Here is a 20,107-nt window from a genome sequence, read left to right as displayed (position 1 = left end):
GCACAAGGCCAAACCGTAGTCTGAAATAATCCTACACCTGAGAACAACACTGGCCACGCCTTTCTTGGCTTAGTGGCAAAGCAAGGAAATTGTGCATGATAAAGAATTGAAGAAATTGTTGTATTCCTCTTCACATATGCTTCCTTCCTTCAGTCAGAGGTTATTGGTGAGTTTGCTTTTTGTTTCTTTACATCTTTGACCCTTTTCTCTTCACTTAAAGGAAGCCACATGAGAGAAACAAATTGTGAGGCTTTTTTTTTTTTTTTTAACTGTACACTTGGCCATTCCATCAATGTATACTTTATCACTGGAGACTATTACTGCCAAAATGGCAAGTTTCAAAAATAACCAGTCACTAGTGAGAGGAAAAGCCCCAGAAAGGGACAATTTCTCTTCAGAAGAATAAATCACAATATTTAAAGAGAAGAGATCTTGTGAGAAAGCACCAGTTGGAGATTCCAAGCCTGTCTGCCATCTATGTTTGGGGAACGGTTAACAGCGTGTGTGGGAGGCCAAGCAAAAATGGAGAGCAGAGAGATTTTCTTTGCTTAAGGAAAAAAAAAAAAAGATGTTTGAAGAAAGTACATGTGGGGCAGGAAGGGGGGAGAGCAATGTCTCCTGCAAAACAGAGGACACAGGATGAAAGAAAACGTGCAGTTCAGTGGCTTCATGCATGCCAGATAGTACATAAAGAGGCAATTGTCATTTAAAAAAAATGTTGCCCTATCCATAGAGGAAAGTGAAATTTAAGGTTGCTGCTGAATAATTTCCATCAGTTACGGTTCAGTCCATGAGCATCACTGATACCCATCTCAGCTGGCTTCTCTGTGTTTCTCCATCTTTCTCTGAAAGCCTCCGTGTTTCCGTGGAATTTCTCCTGGAATTAACCTGTGCTACCAAGAAATGCGTTTAAACTGCTTTTTAAAACCCCTAGTTTCCATCTTGAAAGAGAAAATATAAATACAAAGAGTGTCTTAGTTACTAGCTCCATTTCCAGAGAATCTGGATGTCAGCAAGTTAGAGAATGAACTGGGGAAGGTTATTTGACCACACAATACGCAAAGTGATGAAGACACCCCAGAGAAAAGGGAAACTTTCTTTTTTAAGGAGTACAAACATCCAGTCATCAAGGCTATATTTTGGAAAATGATTATGTCTACTGAAATGATAAGATGAGAAGAATCATTTTGTGTGACTTTGTTGACTCATGAAAATAAATAAAAATACTGTAAATGCTTCCCTTAAAAGAAGGTAGTAATATTTTTCATATTTATCTTCAAAGAAAAAAATTAAGATTCTCAGCTTTTCACCAGTGAAATTACAGACTATTTGATTCTCTATGAAGTTATGATAATAGTAAAGGAACTTACATAAAATCATATCCCTGCATATTTCAACCTTCCTTATTTGTGTAAATTTAAGTTTATATATAAATGTAAAAACATAGATCATATTTGGAATGAAATTAAACTTATTTCAAAAAATATTCATATATATAGTATATCATTCAGTGTCAGAAAATAAAAAATCTTAAGCTTTATATCTTGCAAGCTTTACATATTGATGGGTCATATTTAATCACCAAAGGGTTAATATTCTATGCATACTGTAATTAAAAATAAATAGATCTCTAGGCCACTTAGTCCCCAACTGTGCCAGATGAGGCAAACATTTCACTTCTGTAAAAATAAATTTCTAATTTTGAAGCATTAGTTGAACCTCCCATCAAGGAATTCTGTGATGTCTGTTCATTTATCTAAGATATTTTTTCAGGCTTATGAATATTTATGAGCCATAGGGTTCAATTGAGCATTATACGAAGTGAGAGGTAGTGTCTTCCAGATGTAAAGGGTGCTTTTAATTCTGTTGCTTCTCCAGATCCTCACTGGCATCTTGTCACGCTTGAACGAGTCATTCAAAATAGAGCTGCCATCTAATTGAAGTACCTGAAGTGCAGAAATGAGAGGAGAATTTAATGAAGCGTAAATTGTCTGTTCAATTGAAGATACAGACCCCTTTACTGTGGCACAATTAAATAAAACATAGTGAAGGTTTCTACTAATCAACCCAACCACCTTCTGTTTTGCAGAAAGGAAACCTACGAGATCATTTGATGTCTTTATTGTCATATGCGGTGCATGGACAGTAAATGTATTCTCTGGTGCGTGCGTGTGTGCGTGTGTGTGTGTTTGTGTTTATAATACAGATTCTACCGTGTGTAAGATACTGTGTTCAATGCTGGTAGGGGATACGCAGATCAATCAAAATGGTCCCACTACCTATAGAAAACGACAGCCCTTATCAGGTACAAACAAGCTAGCTTATTTTTAACAAAAGTTATTATGCAGCTCTCCAGGTCAAGGTTATGAAAGCCTATTGGAATTTGGAGCAATGATACCTATAGTGACTCAATGGGAAACAAACAAACAAACAAACAAACAACAACAAAAACCCAGCTCTTGCTGGATTACACACTTTCTCCTGGTTGTGAACTTTATTGAATTTCTCAATCTTATGAGTGTGCCCATGGGGTGACTATGGGTTTGAAAGTCATTGGCTTAGTCATCAGGGGAGAGGAAGTAGGGGACAGTGAGAGGATTAGCAATAGTCAAGTACACCCTCTCCCCACTTAAAATTGTATAGGAACCAATTAGCTCAGGAAATGGAAATAGCAACTGGCTGAAAAACCAACCAAATTCAGAAAATGAGATAGCAACAAATAGATGTAAAAATTCACCAAAAATATACTTTTTATTCATGCATTCCTTATTTTAGAAAATATTTAAGTACCTATGTATGTAAAGCACTTTGGCTGATAGTCACTAAGTGTACAGTAATTAGTAAGTTTGAGTGTTTTTGTCATTTATAATAAAGTGGTGAATGATTGGCTATTTATGCCATGAGATTTTATCACCACTTTCCCTTGTACCACTACAGAGGCCCAGGATACAATTTAGCATCATTTACTGCATTTAGTTTTTATGTCTCTTTAGACTTATTTAATCTGGAACAGTTCTTTCTGCTTCCTTTAATGTTTTTGACCTTGAGTCATCAAATGGGGCGCCTGGGTGGCTCAGTTGGTTAAGTGTCCAACTTCAGCCCAGGTCATGATCTCACGGTTCGTGAGTTTGAGCCCCACATCGGGCCCTGTGCTGACAGCTCAAAACCTGGAGCCTGCTTCAGCTTCTGTGTCCCTCTCTCTCTGTGCATCCCCTGCTTGTGCTCTGTCTCTCTGTCTCTCTCAAAAATAAACAAACATTTAAAAAATTAATAAAAAGAATATTAAAAAAAAAAGAAAGAAAAATATAAGCCCATGATTTTGTAGAATGTCCCTTACTTTTGGTCATCTCTTGTTTCCTTATGATTAGAGTCAGGTAATGCTTTGGGGGAGAAATCTCACAGAAGTGATGTGTCCTTCTCAGGGCATCATGTCAGGAGGGAGACACTGCACTTTTGGAAAACTATGTATGGCCATAGTTTTGTCTTGTCTTGTCGTGTTTTGTTTTCTTATCACCCTATACTCTGTAACTTCCTCCTTCTTCATACTTTAGATATCCATCTTACTACTCTGTATTTAGTCAGAACATTTCCTCTAAACTCCAGACCTATAAATATAATTGCTTATTTGACAACTTACTTAAAATACTTTACATACTTAAAATATCTGAGATCAAATTCGTGATCTTCTGCTAAGGACTGTTATGGTGTTTCCCATCTCAGCTAATGGCTTTACCATCCAATCAAATTCTAAAAGTGATCCTTAATGTTTCCTTCTTCTTTATCTCCCCAATTCAAATCCATCATCAAGTTATATCAATTGTGCCTCTTAAATATCTCAAATCATAGCTTATTTGCTTCATTCTTGATTGTTAAGATTGTGGTAAAAGACTATTCCACCAAGTCTACCTGGCAAAATTTATTACCTGGTCTCCCTACATTCATGCTGACACCTTGCAGACTTTCCCCATATTGAAAATAGGGTGATATTTTTGAAATGTTATTCTAGTCAAGTCACTCCAAATTCTTTCCCCCATACTGCCCCAACCCCCCTCTAATTGCTTCTTGTTTTTCTTAGGATAAAGACTAGAACATTTAAATCTCTTAAAGCTGTACATGGTCAGACCTCTGCATGCCTCACTGCCCCATCTCAAGCCATCATCTCCCTCAATTTATGCCTCTCAGGTATACTAGTCTTAAGTCCCTAAAGCAATACTGAACACGTGGCCTTTACCTATGCTTCATCTAAACCAGACATCTTCCACTCAGTTAGTTAATTCCCATTCATGCTTTAGATCTCAGATTCAAAGAAGCCCTTTCTGAGAATCTCAGTCTAGGTCAGATTCTCCTATAACATGTCTTTATAAAACACATTCCTTTTTAGGAGAGTACTTATCTCCACTTGTAATTTTTCATTATTCATTGTGATTATTGGAACACTATCTATCTTTCCAAGTAATGTATAAACAGCATAAGGGCAAGAATTGCATTTGATTTTATTAACTTTCCTATCCCACCACCCACAGCACTTAGCACAACACCTAGTATGGTAAAGAGTGGTTATCTGCGTGTTTGTAAGTGATTCAGTAACATAAGCTGTTAAGGTTTGCTGTACAATTCAATGGAATAAGCAATGAAATAGACATACACTGAGACAATCTTTTAGGAGCTAAACTGCTTCCTTAAGAAAAGCAATGTGCTTTTGTGATTTATGGGTCACCAAACCTGAAATATATATTGGGGTGTGCCATCACACAACCACAAACTTTGTCTTTTAATCATGAGTATTGAGTGTTTCTTTTTTTTTTTTTAAGTTTATTTATTTATTTTAAGGGAGATAGAGAAAGCATGTGGGTGAGGCAGAGGGAGAGAATCCCAACAGTGCGAGCAGGCCAGCAAGGCTTGATCTCAGAAGCCCATACCCATGTGATCATGACCTGAATTGAAATCAAGAGTCAGACCTTAACCACTGAACCACCTAGAGTCCCAAGCATTGTTTATAATTTTTCTTAGAGTTCCTGAAATATGCTAAACTTATTATTCATTTGAATTCCTCAGGAAAAAAATGTTGTCTTCAAATAGGTTCATAAACTAATGTTTAAGTTGTCAACAAAAGTGAACAAAGCAAGGATGATATTTTTATATCTACAGTTTTTTCAGAGAAGTGAATGGCTTTCTCTTTTCTCAGCCTCAGTCATGCTCTGTGATGGTTAATTGTATGTGTCAATTTAACTGGGCTTCCTAGCAAATAGCTGATAAAACATTATTTTCAGGTGTGTCTGTGAGGGTGTTTTGGAAGAGATTAGCATTTGAATCGCTAGGCTAAGTAAAGAAGGTCCAGCCAATGTGGTTAGGCATCATCCAATCTTTTTAGGACCTAAAACTAAAAAGCAGAGGAAGGGAAAATTCTCTCTTCTTGAGTTGGGACATCCCTTATCTCCTGTCCTCAGACATTGGAGCCCCTTGTTCTATAGCCTTTGGACTCTGGGACTTACAAAAGCAACTCCCCTCCCTGCTGTTCTCAGCCCTTTGGCCTCTAGAACCACTTAGACCATCAGCTCCCTGGGTTCTCAGGCCTTCAAAGTCAGACTGAATGACACCACCACCTTTCCTGGGTTTCCAGCTTACAGAGAGCAATTTTTGTGTCTTATTGACCTCCAGAACAGCATGAGTCAGTTCCTACATACATATGTCCTAGTGGTTTTATTTCTCTAGAGAACTCTAATACATGCCAATCTCTGCATTAACAAGACAGCCCAATGGTATTAACTTCCACAGATTCTCTCAACACAGCATCCGTCAAACATACACATTAATTTGATTACAATTTTCTTTTGGCTAAACCTGTTTCTCTTTGATGTGTGCAGATCTTCAGTGAATGTGTACATTATTATTTTGCTGTCATGAAATGTTGTTATCATAAGATTAAGCTAGGGTCAAGACTTGCTGAGAAAAGAGAATAGAAAAGTTATTATGTGCTGTTCATAAATGTTTAGAGCAGTGCTTTTGTTTGGAGACACCATCTATCCTAATTGCATATAGGAATGAATAGTGTTAACTCACCTCAAGGAACTTACACAGTTGTGTTTAAAATCAGTCTTGGTGGGGGCGCCTGGGTGGCTCAGTCGGTTGAGTGTCCGACTTTGGCTCAGGTCACGATCTCACGGTCCGCGGGTTCGAGCCCCGCATCGGGCTCTGGGCTGATGGCTCGGAGCCTGGAGCCTGCTTCCGATTCTGTGTTTCCCTCTCTCTCTGCCCCTCCCCCGTTCATGCTGTGTCTCTCTCTGTCTGAAAAATAAATAAACGTTAAAAAAAAAAAAATTTTTTTTAAATTAAAAAAATGAAAAAAAAAATAAAATCAGTCTTGGTGAATCACATAGTTTTTGCAATTAGAAATTGTGTTCACTATTTAGAGTAGTACTACAACAAACTCTTACATACAATTAGTCCAGATGGTGGCTCTAAGAAATGTTCAATATTTATGTATCTGAGATTTTTGTAAATTTCATATAATTTGAGTTTTCATAATGATTGTGCAATACTTTTTAATTCAGTAACAAAACCATGCAGTTTTTTAAAGGGCCCGTGTGCAAATCCTTTTCAAAACTTAAACTTCATCTTTCGCTTCCACTTACAATTTAGTAAGTCCTAAGTTTGTCATTCCTACCTAATGATGAGGACAGCCCAGATAACTTACACAGTTTGGGTATTTAAAACTAATCAGAGTTCTGAAGATTTAAGAAAGCTTAGTGGACTACAATCCAGGAGGTAATTAGCCGTTTTCAGGAAACAAGAGATCTGTGGCTACTTTAATGTCTATTGCGCAATGGGAGGAGAAATCTGTCACAGAAGGGAGTAACAAAAAAACAGCTGCAGGTGATCTGGTTGAACAGTTTAAGATCTCAAGGAGTCCAAACCCAGAGCAAGTCTCCACCTACCCACCAACTCTTTCCCCTGGGCTTCCCTGAGTGCACTGGGTAAACTGCTGAAGGCTGGAGTCAGGCCAGGAGAATGAAGAGAAATGCCTCTGGGGATCTCCAGGCCCTCCTTGAGAGCTAGGTAGTATCTCTGAAGGTTGGGAGCCTGGCAGGAGGGTGAAAGCTCTTCAAGACTGCTAAGGCCTGCACTAAATGCATCATCTCAGCCTTCTCAAGGCTAGGGCCAGACACAGAAGGCGAATCACAGCCCTAGAGAGCAAAGGGAACTCTTTAGAATCCTGAAAATCTGACTTTCACAAGCTGTAAAGCAAAGAGATAAATCCCACATTCAAAGAACTGGAGACGGGGCTCTAGTGTACAAAGAGCTCTGGAGTTATGTAACTGCTCAGATCTGAGGTCCTACCTAAGGGAAGGTCCTGATTCCTCCATCAAGTCACTTGAATCCAATGGTGAACTGAATAACTAAAACTGTAACAAAGACAAGACCCAGCTGATCTGTAGAGAAGATTGACTCAGTGTTTATATTGGTGCCATGATGGCAATAGGGCATGCCTTATTCTAGAGGCAAATATTCTTCTTGTGCAGTTTCTTGTGCACACAATACTGGGCACACAACTTGGGTTATGCCAAGTGGTAAAAATATTGGGGCCACAGTCAAGAGGAGAAAAGAATCAGATGGTCAACAGAATCAGATGCAGAGACAGCCAAATGTAAGATATATCACATAGGGACTTTAGTATTGCTGTGATAAATATACTGAAGAATCTAGTGGAAAGACACTAATATTTTATTTAGTTTGTCCTGGTTTTGGCATTGTATCATATAAATGATAAACAGTAGGTGACTTACTATTTCTGTTTAAAGTTATGGTTCTGTGATTTATTCACACTGTTGCATGTAACTATAAATTGTTTTTCCCCCCCAGTGGTGTACAGGGTATCATTGTAAGACTATACTGTAATTAATTTTTCCATTTGATTGTCAGCATACATTTCAGTTTCTAAGTTTTTAGTACTACAGAGATTGTCAGGACGCATGTTCTTGTATAGATCTCCCAGTATACACACTCAAGAATTTCTTTACAGACGATACTTATGAGTAGAATTTTACTAGCCCATGCATTTTCCCCCACAGTACTTAAACCAGCAGTCTCTATTTCTATATATTGTCACCAACACCAAATGTTGTCAAACTTTCTAATTGTAGCCAATTGGTGGATTTTAGGTTCCCACTATGGGATTTTAAAATCCCATCATGATATTGAGCTGCATTTCTTTATTTTCCCTTGGGAATCTTTTCGAATGCTCATGGACCATTTGTGTTCTCTCTTTTGTGAGAAATTTAATTTTTTTATTAATTCATAGGAATGATTCCTATATTCTGCAAACAGATCATTCTGTCATTTATACGTATTGTAGATATTCTCTATATATTCTGAACTCCACAATACATTGCTATTACTTTTGCTTTAAACATTTCATTGTCTTAACATGTGAGAAATGAGAAAAAACATATTTTATATTCACTATTCCTGACAGTCCTCATTCCTTTGTACAGATCCAGATTTTATTTTGATATCGTTTTCCTTCTGTCTGAAGAACTTCCTGTAACATATTTGTTTTGTTTTGGGTCTACTGATAATGAATTCTCTCAACATTTATTTGTCTGAAAACAGTCTTTATTTAACCTTGCTTTTTGAAATATATTTTCACTGGATGTAGAATTAATTCTATGTTGATAGTTCTTTCTTCCAGGACTTTACAGGTTATAGCCACTTTGTTTACTGGTTTGTATAGTTTCTGACAAGAAGTCTGCTTATCTTTATACCTCTGTCTATAATGTGTTTTTTTGTTTGTTTGTTTTTGGTTTTTGTTTTTGTTTAGTTTTGGTTTTTTGCCTTTTAGCAGTTTAGAGAAGTGTGTCTGTCTTATGGAATTTGTGGTTTCTGCTGGGAAATCTGTGATCCTTTATATTGTTTTTCTGCCATATGTCATTCTCTCTAGATTCTTTGAACGTTTTCTCTTTCTCATTGATTATCAGCATTTGATTATGAGATCCCTTGATTGGATTTTCCTTGTTTTTCCTGCTTGGAGGTAATTAGATTCTTTGATCTGTGGGATTATAGTTTCAACACATTTGAAAAATGTTATATTTATTTCTTAAAATATTTTTTTGTTCTCTTTTCTCCCCTTCGCCTGGAACTGTAATTCTCTGTACATTTGACCTATTGATAGTGTCCCACAGCTCGGTGAGATTGTTTCAGCTCTTCCTGTCTGCTTCACTTAGGATGCTTTCCATTACTGCCAGTTCAAGCTTGCTGAGATTTTCTTCTACAGTATCTAATCAACCATTAATCCCGCCCATGATTTTTTTTTTTTTAATTTCTAATACTCCAGTTTTCATCTGTAGGCAGGCTAGTTGAGAATTTTTATAACTTCTTTTTCTCTCATCCTCATGTTCACGTTTCCTTCACCTTGTTGAATCTGAAAGGGTATTGATGATGCTGTTTTAATGGTCTGGTTTGTACGTTAATTCCATCATCTCCATTACATATGTGTTTGTGCCCATAATTAATTTTCTCCTACCTTTTAATAATATTTCTCTGCTTCTTTTCATGACTGGTAAATTTTGTTTGGGTAGCAGTTGTTATGAAATTTACATCACTGTTTGCTAGATTTTGTTGTTTCCCTTTAAGGAGCATTTTTCTGGCATGCAGTCAAGATGCTAGAAATTGGCTGAATCCTTTCTTGTCTTGCTTTTAAGCTTTGTTAGGGCATGTCTAGAGCAACCTTTAGTGTAGGGCTAATGTAGCCCCAGGACAAAGGCAATACTCTTCAAGAACTGTACCCAAGTCTCTGTGTACTACAAGATCATTCTCCTCTAACTGGTAAAAACTAGAAATGTTCCCAGCCTTGTGTGAGCTCAGGCAGCTGTTTAGCTTACTGCTTCCTAGAGATTCCTTCCCTGTCTTGTTTTCCTGAATAGTTGTGTAGACTCAGACCAAGACTCCAGGGGACCCCTCTATCGATCTCTAGAGAGTTCACTAACTCTCTGCATCTCTCTCTCTCTCTCTCTCTCTCTCTCCCTCTCACTTTCTCTCTTCTTCTCCCTCTCTCTGTGTGCATTTCCTTCCTCTGGTACTCTGTCCCATGAATTTTAACTTTCTTGGCGTTACTAAACTCTGATCTCTCTACCTCAAGTCAGTAAAACCAGTGTTCTTTGTACATTTCACACTGTCCTGTTCTGTGGCCTGTAAACTACCTCCAGGCAATAAGTCCCCCACTTTGTGCCCTTCTATGAGATAATGATCCTGTGACTTTTGTTGTCCAAGGTCTTATAATTATTGCTTCACATATTTTGTTAGGTCTTCTAATTGTTTTAGAGAAAGGGATTTATCTGGTTCCTGTTTCTCCATTATCACCAGAAACACAAGTCTGTTATTGTCTTCTGACAGTTGAAACCAGCATAAAAATTTTAGTGAGTGGGTAGATGCTACATGCGGAGAATGACTGGAGTTTCCTTCTTCAGCTGTGCTTGGCCAGAACCCCGAAGCTTGCACCTGATCAGCCGCTCATAGCCATGCCCTCACTTGACTACCACGTCTTGTGCTCAGATTCTCACAAAGTCCCCAGCAGTCCAATACCAGGCAGCTGCCACCTCTTCTCATGTACCTGGCATGATGACCACAACCTCCTTGCAGGTGCCCCAAAACCACTACCAGGACCACAGTAACGAAAATGTAGATGAAGTTGCTTTAGAATATAAATAAAGCTGACCCTAACAATGGGAAAGCAGGCTGACTGCAATGGGATGTGTGCAACACCTAGTTAATGTGTGAATCTGTTACTGCTGCAGTCGTAAAACTATCTACTGATAGTTTGTTTGACTTCCTTGAGACGTGTTATCTAAATAAGCAGATAAAATCCATTTTAAAGATGGATGATTGTGTCATGAACTTATGCAAGACACGGGTTCAAAATCTGGCATCACGTATGTCTCTGACAAGCACACGCTGGGAGGCAGTGACAGTAGAGGTAAAGCCTCCACGAGGCCTCCTTACAAGCCATGGGAAGAACTCCTCACGGTGAGTAATGCAGTGTATTCACACGTGCCACCTGCACGCGTCACCAAAATATGCATCTCTGCTTTCTTCCTACATTTGTACCATTCCATTCAATAAAGTATTTTGGTATTAAAAAGTAAAAGGTACTCAGGGCGCCTTGGGTGGCTCAGTCATTAAGCATCTGACTTTGGCTCAGGTCATGATCTCATAGTTTGTGAATATGAGCCCTACATTGGGTGAGGTCAAGCCCTGCTTTGGGTGAGCATGAGCCCCACTTCAGGTGAACCTGAACCCTGCTTCAGGTGAGTCCCACTTCTCTTTTCTTTCTCTCTCTCTCTCTCTCCTTCTCTCCCACTCTGCCCCTCCTGGAATTTCTCTGTCTCTGACCGTCACTCACTTGCACCCCCCCCCCAAAATATATAAATAAACAAAAAAATGAACTAACTAATTAACTTATCTATTAAAAAATGTTAAATTAGTAGCAAAGGTTAAAAACTTTTATATAGTAGTTGGTTATTAGCAGGGAAAATTTTCATTTGTATATCCTGATTTCTAACCTGACCTTTTTTTTTTCTCAATAAACTAAATAAAATTATTTCAGACTTTCCCTGACAGTAAAACCCTTTGAGGTCAATTTTAAGGGGTAGGTTTTGAGCGCCTGGATGGCTCAGTTGGTTGAGCATCTGACTTGGGTTCAGGTCATGATGTCATGGTTTGTGGGTCTGAGCCCCATGTCAAGCTTTGCACTGACACCACAAAGCCTGCTTCAGATTCTCTGTCTCTCTCCCTCTCCCTCTCCCTCTCTCTCAAAAATAAATAAAAACATTAAAAAAGTTATTTAAAAAAAGGACTAGGTTTTTTTCTCTTTAGTATTTTAAATATATAAAATTATAAGCTATTTCTGGATATTTTGGACTTTTGTTAAATACAAATGATTTTTCTCAAGTACATTTTCTTTGTGTTCCTTATTAGATTCTTCCACACTTTATTTCATTATCCTGAATGTTTAACCTACTAAATTCACACACTCAATGATAATTTGCTTTCTAAGAACTTGCTAGATAGGCAAGAAGACTTTGAGCCTAATAATAGGTCATTCTTGGAAACAGGAAGAAAACTGTGCCAAAATTAAACAGTCCCAAACACCAAAGGTTCAAGTTGGTTTGAAACAAAAACCACAAATTTTGATTGAATCTAAACTTGGCAGTGTAAGACTCACATGGATTGTTTCTGGTATTGTATAGAGGAGATACGTACACAGTCTAACAAAGGGAGACGGGGAAACCAGTTTAAACTAGCAGAACATTCAGGAAAGGATTAAAAACTCAGATCTGGTGTAGCGAATACGGATCTGGAGCCCCCGAGTCTCATGGTCTGTCACTAACAGACCTGGAGTAGGTTAACAGAGGATAAATGCTTTTGGAGAAATCAACTAACTTTTCTGACATGAATGAATGGCAGATAGCACTATGCCAGGAACACATTCCTCAGAGAGAAAGTCCAAAACTAAGAAATGAGAGATCAAAAGGTAGAGTTTAAACATGAAAAAATTAATTTCAAAATTCCCATTGTCTTAATTTATATGATATGGTTAACTGGGCTCACCTGGGTGTCAGGAGTCTAGGGAAAGCAAAAATATATTTGTGAAGTGTTTTCAAGTCACTAAACAGAGACAGTGGAAATATACATTAAAATATTTTACCTTTAAAATGGAACTAAAAAAAGAAATTATTGCATAGTTGAAAACTAGTTTTTCATTGCCAGTGAATCTCATGGAATACCACTATTGAGTTTGCTAGCACTTCACTGAGTTTTTTGAAGGGGCTCACAGATTTAAAAACATAGACCATAACATTTTTTAAACCCTTTTTTTTGGTATTGTGAAATGTAATGAAGAAAAGTATAAAACATAAAACTAATGAGCGATTATAAGACAAAATATCATATCTTCTATCGGTAAAGAAATAGAAGTGTCATTGGGGCGCCTGGGTGGCTCAGTCGGTTGAGCGTCTGACTTCAGCTCAGGTCATGATCTCACAGCTCTGTGAGTTCGAGCCCCGCATTAGGCTCTGTGCTGATGGCTTGGAGCCTGGAGCCTGCTTCAAATTCTGTGTCTCCCTCTCTCTCTCTGCCCCTAACCCACTCACATTCTGTCTCTGTCTCCCTCAAAAAAATAAAAAAACATTAAAAAAAATTTAGAAGGGTCAGCAACACATGAGCCCTTCCCAAGACCCATGACATATTGAGTTATTCATTAAAATGATCCCAGGGGCACCTGGCTATCTCAGTCAGTTAAACGTCCAATTCTTGATCTTGGCTCAGGTCATGATCTCACAGTTTGTGAGTTTGAGCCCCGTATCGGACTGTCCTGATGGCATAGAGCCTTCTTGGAATTCTGTCTCTCCTTCTCTCTGCCCCTCCCCCATTTGTGTTCTCACTCTCAAAATCAATAAATAAACTTAATAATAATAATAAAATAATCCCATAGTGTTTTTGGAGGATAAGGACATAGTAAATCATATCTTCAGAAATTAATATTCTAAGTAAATGGCATATTCCAAACAAATTTGAACAGTCCTGGTAAATTCAAACCAACAACCAGCCAAGATTTATATTTGGTTTGAGTGAAACATTTCAAGACAAAAGTTAGAGATAATGAATATAGTCAGCATCCAACAGAAAATTCTGTTTTGCCCTAGTGGTGCCTTGCTTCGCCATGTTTACACTGTTCAGGTTTGAGACTGAACATCTCTTTGGGGCATCTCTTTGGAGTCTGAAAAGCTCATTCCCTGAAAGAGAAAACAGGCAAATATTGCAACATCCACAGGCACAACGTGTGCAAGAGTGGGTTACTCTTGGCCTGAGTTGGCATTCATTTTCTGGGATAAAGGAAGAACTTGTCTTCCTCACACACAATTCACTCCGTGGTTTTGCTTCTGTCTTTCCCAGGACCCAGTGCTTCCTCTCGATTGGAAACTGTTTCTGGCCGCATGTATGTGGTAAGTTTTGCACAGCTAGAGATTCTCCATAAATGGACTCCAAGACAGTTTCTTTTCAAAAGGGGCCAGGTACCTACTCTATCTAATACCTTCCCTCCTCTCCCTTTCATCAGCCTTCCTAAATATGTTTTAAGATGAGCATGAGTTTTTGAGATTTTGCATACTGGTTTCGTTAAGCTTTTGATGAGAATAATGCCATGGCTGGGTGCACTTGCCAGGTGAGTAAATGGAATCCCTCTCTGTATAGCTTTATCAAGAGAAACAGAAAGAATGAGTGGAGTTCTACTTGTGTAGAACTTGCCAACAGATTCTGAGCTGCTCATGTCTTGGAACTATTTCTTGTCCCAGCAAAATGTGTATCAGAAGCTTCTTGACTAATACAAAATAGACTTGCACACCAGATTCTTGTATCCTTACTCTGTTACCTGATCAACTGCTGTTCAGCTTCCTTATCAAGATGTTTTCCTCACTACTTTGCCTGGCCCTCTGGCTTACTGCATCCTGCCCATCTTCTGGTCTCTACCCACTTGCCTGGGCTTGTGATTTGTGAGGCAACCTGACTCCAACGTGGGTCCTGGAGCTTGGGGTTATGGCACCGCCTGCGGTTAACCGCTGGCACTAAGTGTCTTACTTCTCATCAAACCGCTGGCTTGTGATACCTAACCTTTGCCTTTGTTAGAGTCCCTAGCCAGCTTCTGAAGTCACCTCCTCTCCCAAACATTCAGTGTTGCCTCGCTTTTTTAAGGGCCTGTGCTTCTTTGTCCTATGACACATTCTGCTCTGGAACCAGGCAGACACCATCACCAGCCCTTATTTAATGCACTCTGCATTGCTATTGCCTATTCAATTATGTGTTTCTCCAACCATACTATAAGGGGTGATTGAAGACGAGTGCTATTTTTGCATCCCTAGAATCTAGGACTGTGCCTAGAATTTAACAGACATATAGGCACCTTTATTGATAAAGGCTTTTAACCTGGACCAGGATGACTCAAGTGATATAGAGTCTAATTCTGGTTCTCTTACTGTGTAATACTGTAATCTTAGGCAAATGATTTGATATTTTTGGTCCTCGGTATTTTCATTTGCAAAGCAAGGATAATTGTTGGGATGACTTCTAAGATTGCTTTCGGCTTCAAAGTTCTTCAACTCTAATACTCAGAACCTTGATTATGAAATCTTCCAAAATGGTAGGACTCAATTTTCACCCTAAAAGAGGTATGTGGATAGTTCTCACCATTATTCAAAACTGATTTTCAGAGAAAAGTGATTTTTAAAGTAAATGATCCATATTTTCCTTTCTCACGCCCATTATAATGTTTAGCAGATCAGGCCTTCAATTTTAGGATGAATATAAGAGATGAATCGCCACCTAGTGGACATGTCCCTAGGCAGTGCCCTCCCCTCTGGAACAAGAGGGAGCTTTGTTCTCTCTCTGTAGCCCATGGGTCTTACCCCTAGTTTCTCCTTCGTCCACCTGACGCACATCTCAACTTTGTCATTGCTTCTGCTACTAAAAAATCACAGTAATATTCATCTTGGTAAGGGAAAACATGTTTATTTTGACCACGTTTGATTTCATTTTTACCTAGTTGTGTTTCACATTTACAGTGCAGTAGGCATTTTAAGGAGAAAAAGATAAGGTCCAGCAAACTTAGACTGGGTCTTTTTAGCCTCTTATCAATCTGGTTTGAAAACAATCCTTGAGCATTCAGAGACGCCTTGGCTAGACAGACAGAAAAGGGATAGTAGACTTCACATGTCTCCCAAGCACAACTGTCTAGAGAGCCCAGCCTTTCATCCAGTTCCTCACCAAATGTTCAGAGTTTTACAATTTTCCTAGTTTAAAGGAAAACCATTTAGACACTAATCTAGGGCTTTGGATTAGTAGTTATTTCCATGTAAAGTGGAATCTTCGCCTGGATAATGTTTTTACTGAGCTTAAGGAAATCTAAGAGACCTCTACTTAAAATGAACAAAAGGATATGATTGTAGTAGGTTTTCTTTCTCCAATGTGGAAAAAAATGTCCCTATGTTCTGTCAATGGAAGTTCAAAGAAGCTTAGGAGAAGATATTCTGGGTTAATGAATGAAATATCAAGAGGATCGCTGCAAATCTTCAGCCCAACTTCTGATGCCTCTAAGTTACTTTATTATTCTAGTGCAAGAATTTATTCATTTAACCAGCACTAATGATTCTTTCCAGCAACCCCAGACTGGCCAGCTATTCCTTTAGTAATTGCAACACTGAGGCACTATATTTCTCCAGCCTTCTCCACAATCATTTATTTTTTTCCTTTTTCATCAGTTTTTCTCTGCTACTAAGTACCTCTAGCCAGCTCATGACATTCTGCTATTTTAATTTCTGTTTGCTACTCTTCCAACCCAGTGCAAAATTTCTTCACTTCTCTACAGACTTTTAATTAGTCTTTCTCTGAAATCTCTTACTATGTCTAAAAAAACTTTTGAAATTCTCTGAACCTAAAAATAACTCTTCTATTGATCCTAATATCTATTCACACAAGTTCTCTTCAACCCTCCCTCCTTCCTCCCTTCCTTTTTTCCTTCCTTCCAAGAAAGTTGTTCAGAGCAGTTCCAACTAAAATACTAATACACTCTCCCTGAGTTCTATAGACATAGTTCCCAGTGCCAATTCTGTAGAGCCTCAGTCCTAACTAAATCATTCAAAGGATTCTGTCAAGATTTCTAGGCCATACTCTTGTATCTCTGCTCTTGAACAGACTTTATAGGCTTGCTCTTCTTACCTGTACCTTCTGGAAGCTGGTATGTAGGTCGATGCAAACAGCCAAATAAGAAGGACCCATTGGGGAAAAAATGAATTTATACACCTAGAGCTAGCCTTGATCATGCTTCCCCCTGACCCCAAGGAAAATATTCTGTCATACAGAAGCTGTCCTTGTTCCTCCAGTACATTCATACCCTTAGCAAAATCTCTACAGAGACCACAAAGACTAATTTCAAATTAACGTACTAATCAATAAGCATATAATAAATATCTATCTATATACATTAGACTATCTTCAGTGTTGAGTAGAAAATAGAAATAAATATAAGGCACAATTCTTGTATTCTCAGAGCTCACATTGTTTGGCAAAACTTACATTTAAATATTTACAAGAAACAGATAAGCAGGCATGTCATAAATCACATCTAATTTTTTCTGTAGAAATAATGGTGGAATTAAAGCTTGTGTTGTTGACCAAGGACTTGATGCTAAACCCTTTATAGAATTAACCATGAGCATTACATTGAATTGAGTTTAATAGTATTTCTGTATGGTATAAATGTTTCTAAAAGGTTCATCAAGAGCTCAAACATAGTATAGTCAGTCCAAACAGTGAACAGACAAAAACAAATATGTCCATATCTTAACCCCTGGAACCTATGAATGTGACCTTATTTAGAAAAAAGGGTCTTTGAACATGTAATTAAGTTAATGGTTTTAAAATGAGATTATCCTGGTTTACCCTGATAATCTCATGACAAGTGTCTTTTTAAGAGACAGAGGAAGAGACACAGACACAAAGGAAAAGGTCATGTGAAGAGAGAAGCAGATATTTGAATTTTGTAGCCATAAACCAAGGAACCTCTAGAACCATAAGAATTTGGGAGGGGCAAGGGATGTTCTCCACTAGAGCTTTCAGAGGGAGAGTGGCATTGCCAGCACCTTGACTTCTGGGTGTACACTTCTAATCCATAACTAGGAAGATAAGTTTCTGTTGTTCTAAACCATTATGTTTCTATTAACTGGTTATGGCAGCCACAAGATACAAATACACATGGTGATTAGTTACATGAGGTCTTTTTTTTTTTTTTTAATTTTTTTTTTTTGGATGTCTATTTATTTTTGAGAGAGACAGAGACAGAATGTGAGTGGGTTAGGGGCAGAGAGAAAGGGAGACACAGAATCCGAAGCAGGCTCCAGGCTCCGAGCTGTCAGCACAGAGCCCAACGCGGGGCTTGAAATCATGAGCTGTGAGATCATGACCTGAGCCGAAGTCGGACACTCAACCGACTGAGCCACCCAGGCGCCCCTACATGAGATCTTTTTGATGGTCTCATCTTACTTACCATAGTTTCTTGCCTTACCTTTCCTGTAATAAATCAGAAATTAAAGGTAGAGCCATATATGATTAATTAAATTCAGCAGAATTTCTACATAGAGTGTGATAGCAGCTTTGAAGAGATGTCTGGGGATGAAAATAAGATTCAGAGACATTTATCCCTGTGTACCTGCTTTGCTCTCACCTTTCCATTTATTCAAAGTTTTAGGTAACACATTAAGGAATTAAGGAATAAGCTTTGGTTCATCTGTTATCTTCAAACCAAAGTCTGTCTGACTTCTTGAGGCAAACCTAATTAAAAACTTGTATTGTTTTTCTTACATGTAACACAGTTCAGAAACAAAATCACAAATCTTTAGAATATCCAAACCAATCCTTTGGGGCACCTTGATCTACTCCAGTGTTACTTGATCGTTTTAGAATCCTTAAAGCGATGCTTGGATTTTATGGCCAAATCATTGTCAAAACTTGATCCTGAATGTGCATAATTAAAAGTGTTTGTATTTTAGCCATAAGACTGACTCATTACCAGGTAGTAATTGTTTGTAATCATTAGTCATTTCAGAGGAAACCTAAGGTATGACTTTGAATTAATGAAATTGATTCCTAAACAATTCTGGGTACATAGTAGGCACTCAGTAAATATTTGTTCAACGCATGAATTTATTTGGCTAAGAAAGCGTGTGACTTCAGGTAGCCCTCTGATCAGGATGTGGGTGATTAAAATAAATAAATTAAAGCTGAAGATATCTATAGAAAGTCAGAGATGGGCATAAAATAAAGCCCATTGTATTTCTTTATGCAGAAGAAACAGCTGCAAGTCCCTGGAGAGGCTGGAAGAGTGATGCTACCTGGAGTTAAACCAGAGACAGGGTTGGGACTGGAAGGTGCACTCTCTGTCTTGACGGAGCAGTCACTACTCAGCTCGAGCAAATTATCACCATGCAGAAATTTGAGACTAATCTGCCTTTCATTTCATATTTTCAAGAGAAGCCAGAAATATAGATGAGAACACTTGCCATTTTAAAAGTTGGCAATGAACTCACTCTTTTAAAAAACGCTCTGTGGTGGCCAAACAAAACACATCTGCTGGCCAGATAGGCCTAGAGTCTTCCAGTCTGGGTCTGTACTTCTTAGTATCTTTTCCTTTCTTTACTTCCCTTGGACTTCTCTCTACTTCCTCTTTCTTTCTCTCTCTCCTTTCAGCCTCTTGAATCACTGATTGTCTAGAAACTAGTTTCTGGGATAAAAGTTGTGAAGGGCAGAAAGACTGGAGAATTGTATGTATTCTGAATGTCAGAGCAAGGCTTACTTCTGTTTTCAGTCAGAAAACAGACAGGGAGGCAAATAAATGGGCTTTGGATGTCATAGATGCTGGGTTTAGTCCATAATCTAACAAATATCTAATCACTGAAACATTATTTAACTTCTTCGGTTCTTAGTTGCACCATCTACAAAAAGGGAATAATTGCACTAATATCCACTGCACCACCATTGTGAAATCAAATGAGACAATAGTTTTAAATGAACCTTATTGATATAAAGGGCTGTAAAGTTATTAATTGTACAATAGTTATTAATAATAAGAGGTTTATTGGTGTGCTGCATGCTTGTTATCGTATGAGAGTTATAATTCACAGAGCACCAGAAATGTGCATAGCCAGAAGTCAAATAGCCATAAATCAAACATGCCATAGTGAATTCTACAAGCTGGGTATAAATTATGTGGTAAAGACTAAAAGTGCTATAAAATTTCAGAGAAGAAGATTGATGACGACTGCAGTAATAAGAGAAAGAGTCTTAGAAGTAGTGAGACTTAACCAGACCTTAAAGGCTACAAAGGATAGTGATAGTGTTACTGGATTGTTTCAGGTGTCAAAACAGATTTAACTTTGGAATTACATTTTTTATGATCTCTGGCCTATGAAAGCACCAAACTGGTTTAGTTATTGGTTTCCCAAACTTTATTCATTCATTCATTCATTCATTCATTCACCTGATCTGGGTTGACATCTCTGTGTGTCAG

General features: G+C 38.2%; 1 protein-coding gene across 5 annotated transcripts in view; it reads left to right on the top strand.

Annotated features, from left to right (window-relative positions):
* The window catches only part of XRCC4 (X-ray repair cross complementing 4), a 317,922-nt gene that overhangs the window by 273,753 nt on the left and 24,062 nt on the right, over positions 1 to 20,107 (top strand). For all 5 annotated transcript variants that reach the window (XR_013556206.2, XR_009611644.3, XR_013556174.2 and 2 more), the window contains one exon: positions 13,948 to 13,997. The gene's annotated coding sequence lies outside the window, so the exon portion shown is untranslated. The remainder of the gene's footprint in view (positions 1 to 13,947; positions 13,998 to 20,107) is intronic.

The sequence above is a fragment of the Panthera onca genome, chromosome A1 (assembly GCF_046562875.1).
Source record: "Panthera onca isolate mPanOnc1 chromosome A1, mPanOnc1 haplotype 2, whole genome shotgun sequence".
NCBI lineage: Eukaryota > Metazoa > Chordata > Mammalia > Carnivora > Felidae > Panthera > Panthera onca.
The sequence above is the reverse complement of the archived record's forward strand: the minus strand, read 5'-3'. Positions and strand labels throughout refer to the sequence as shown.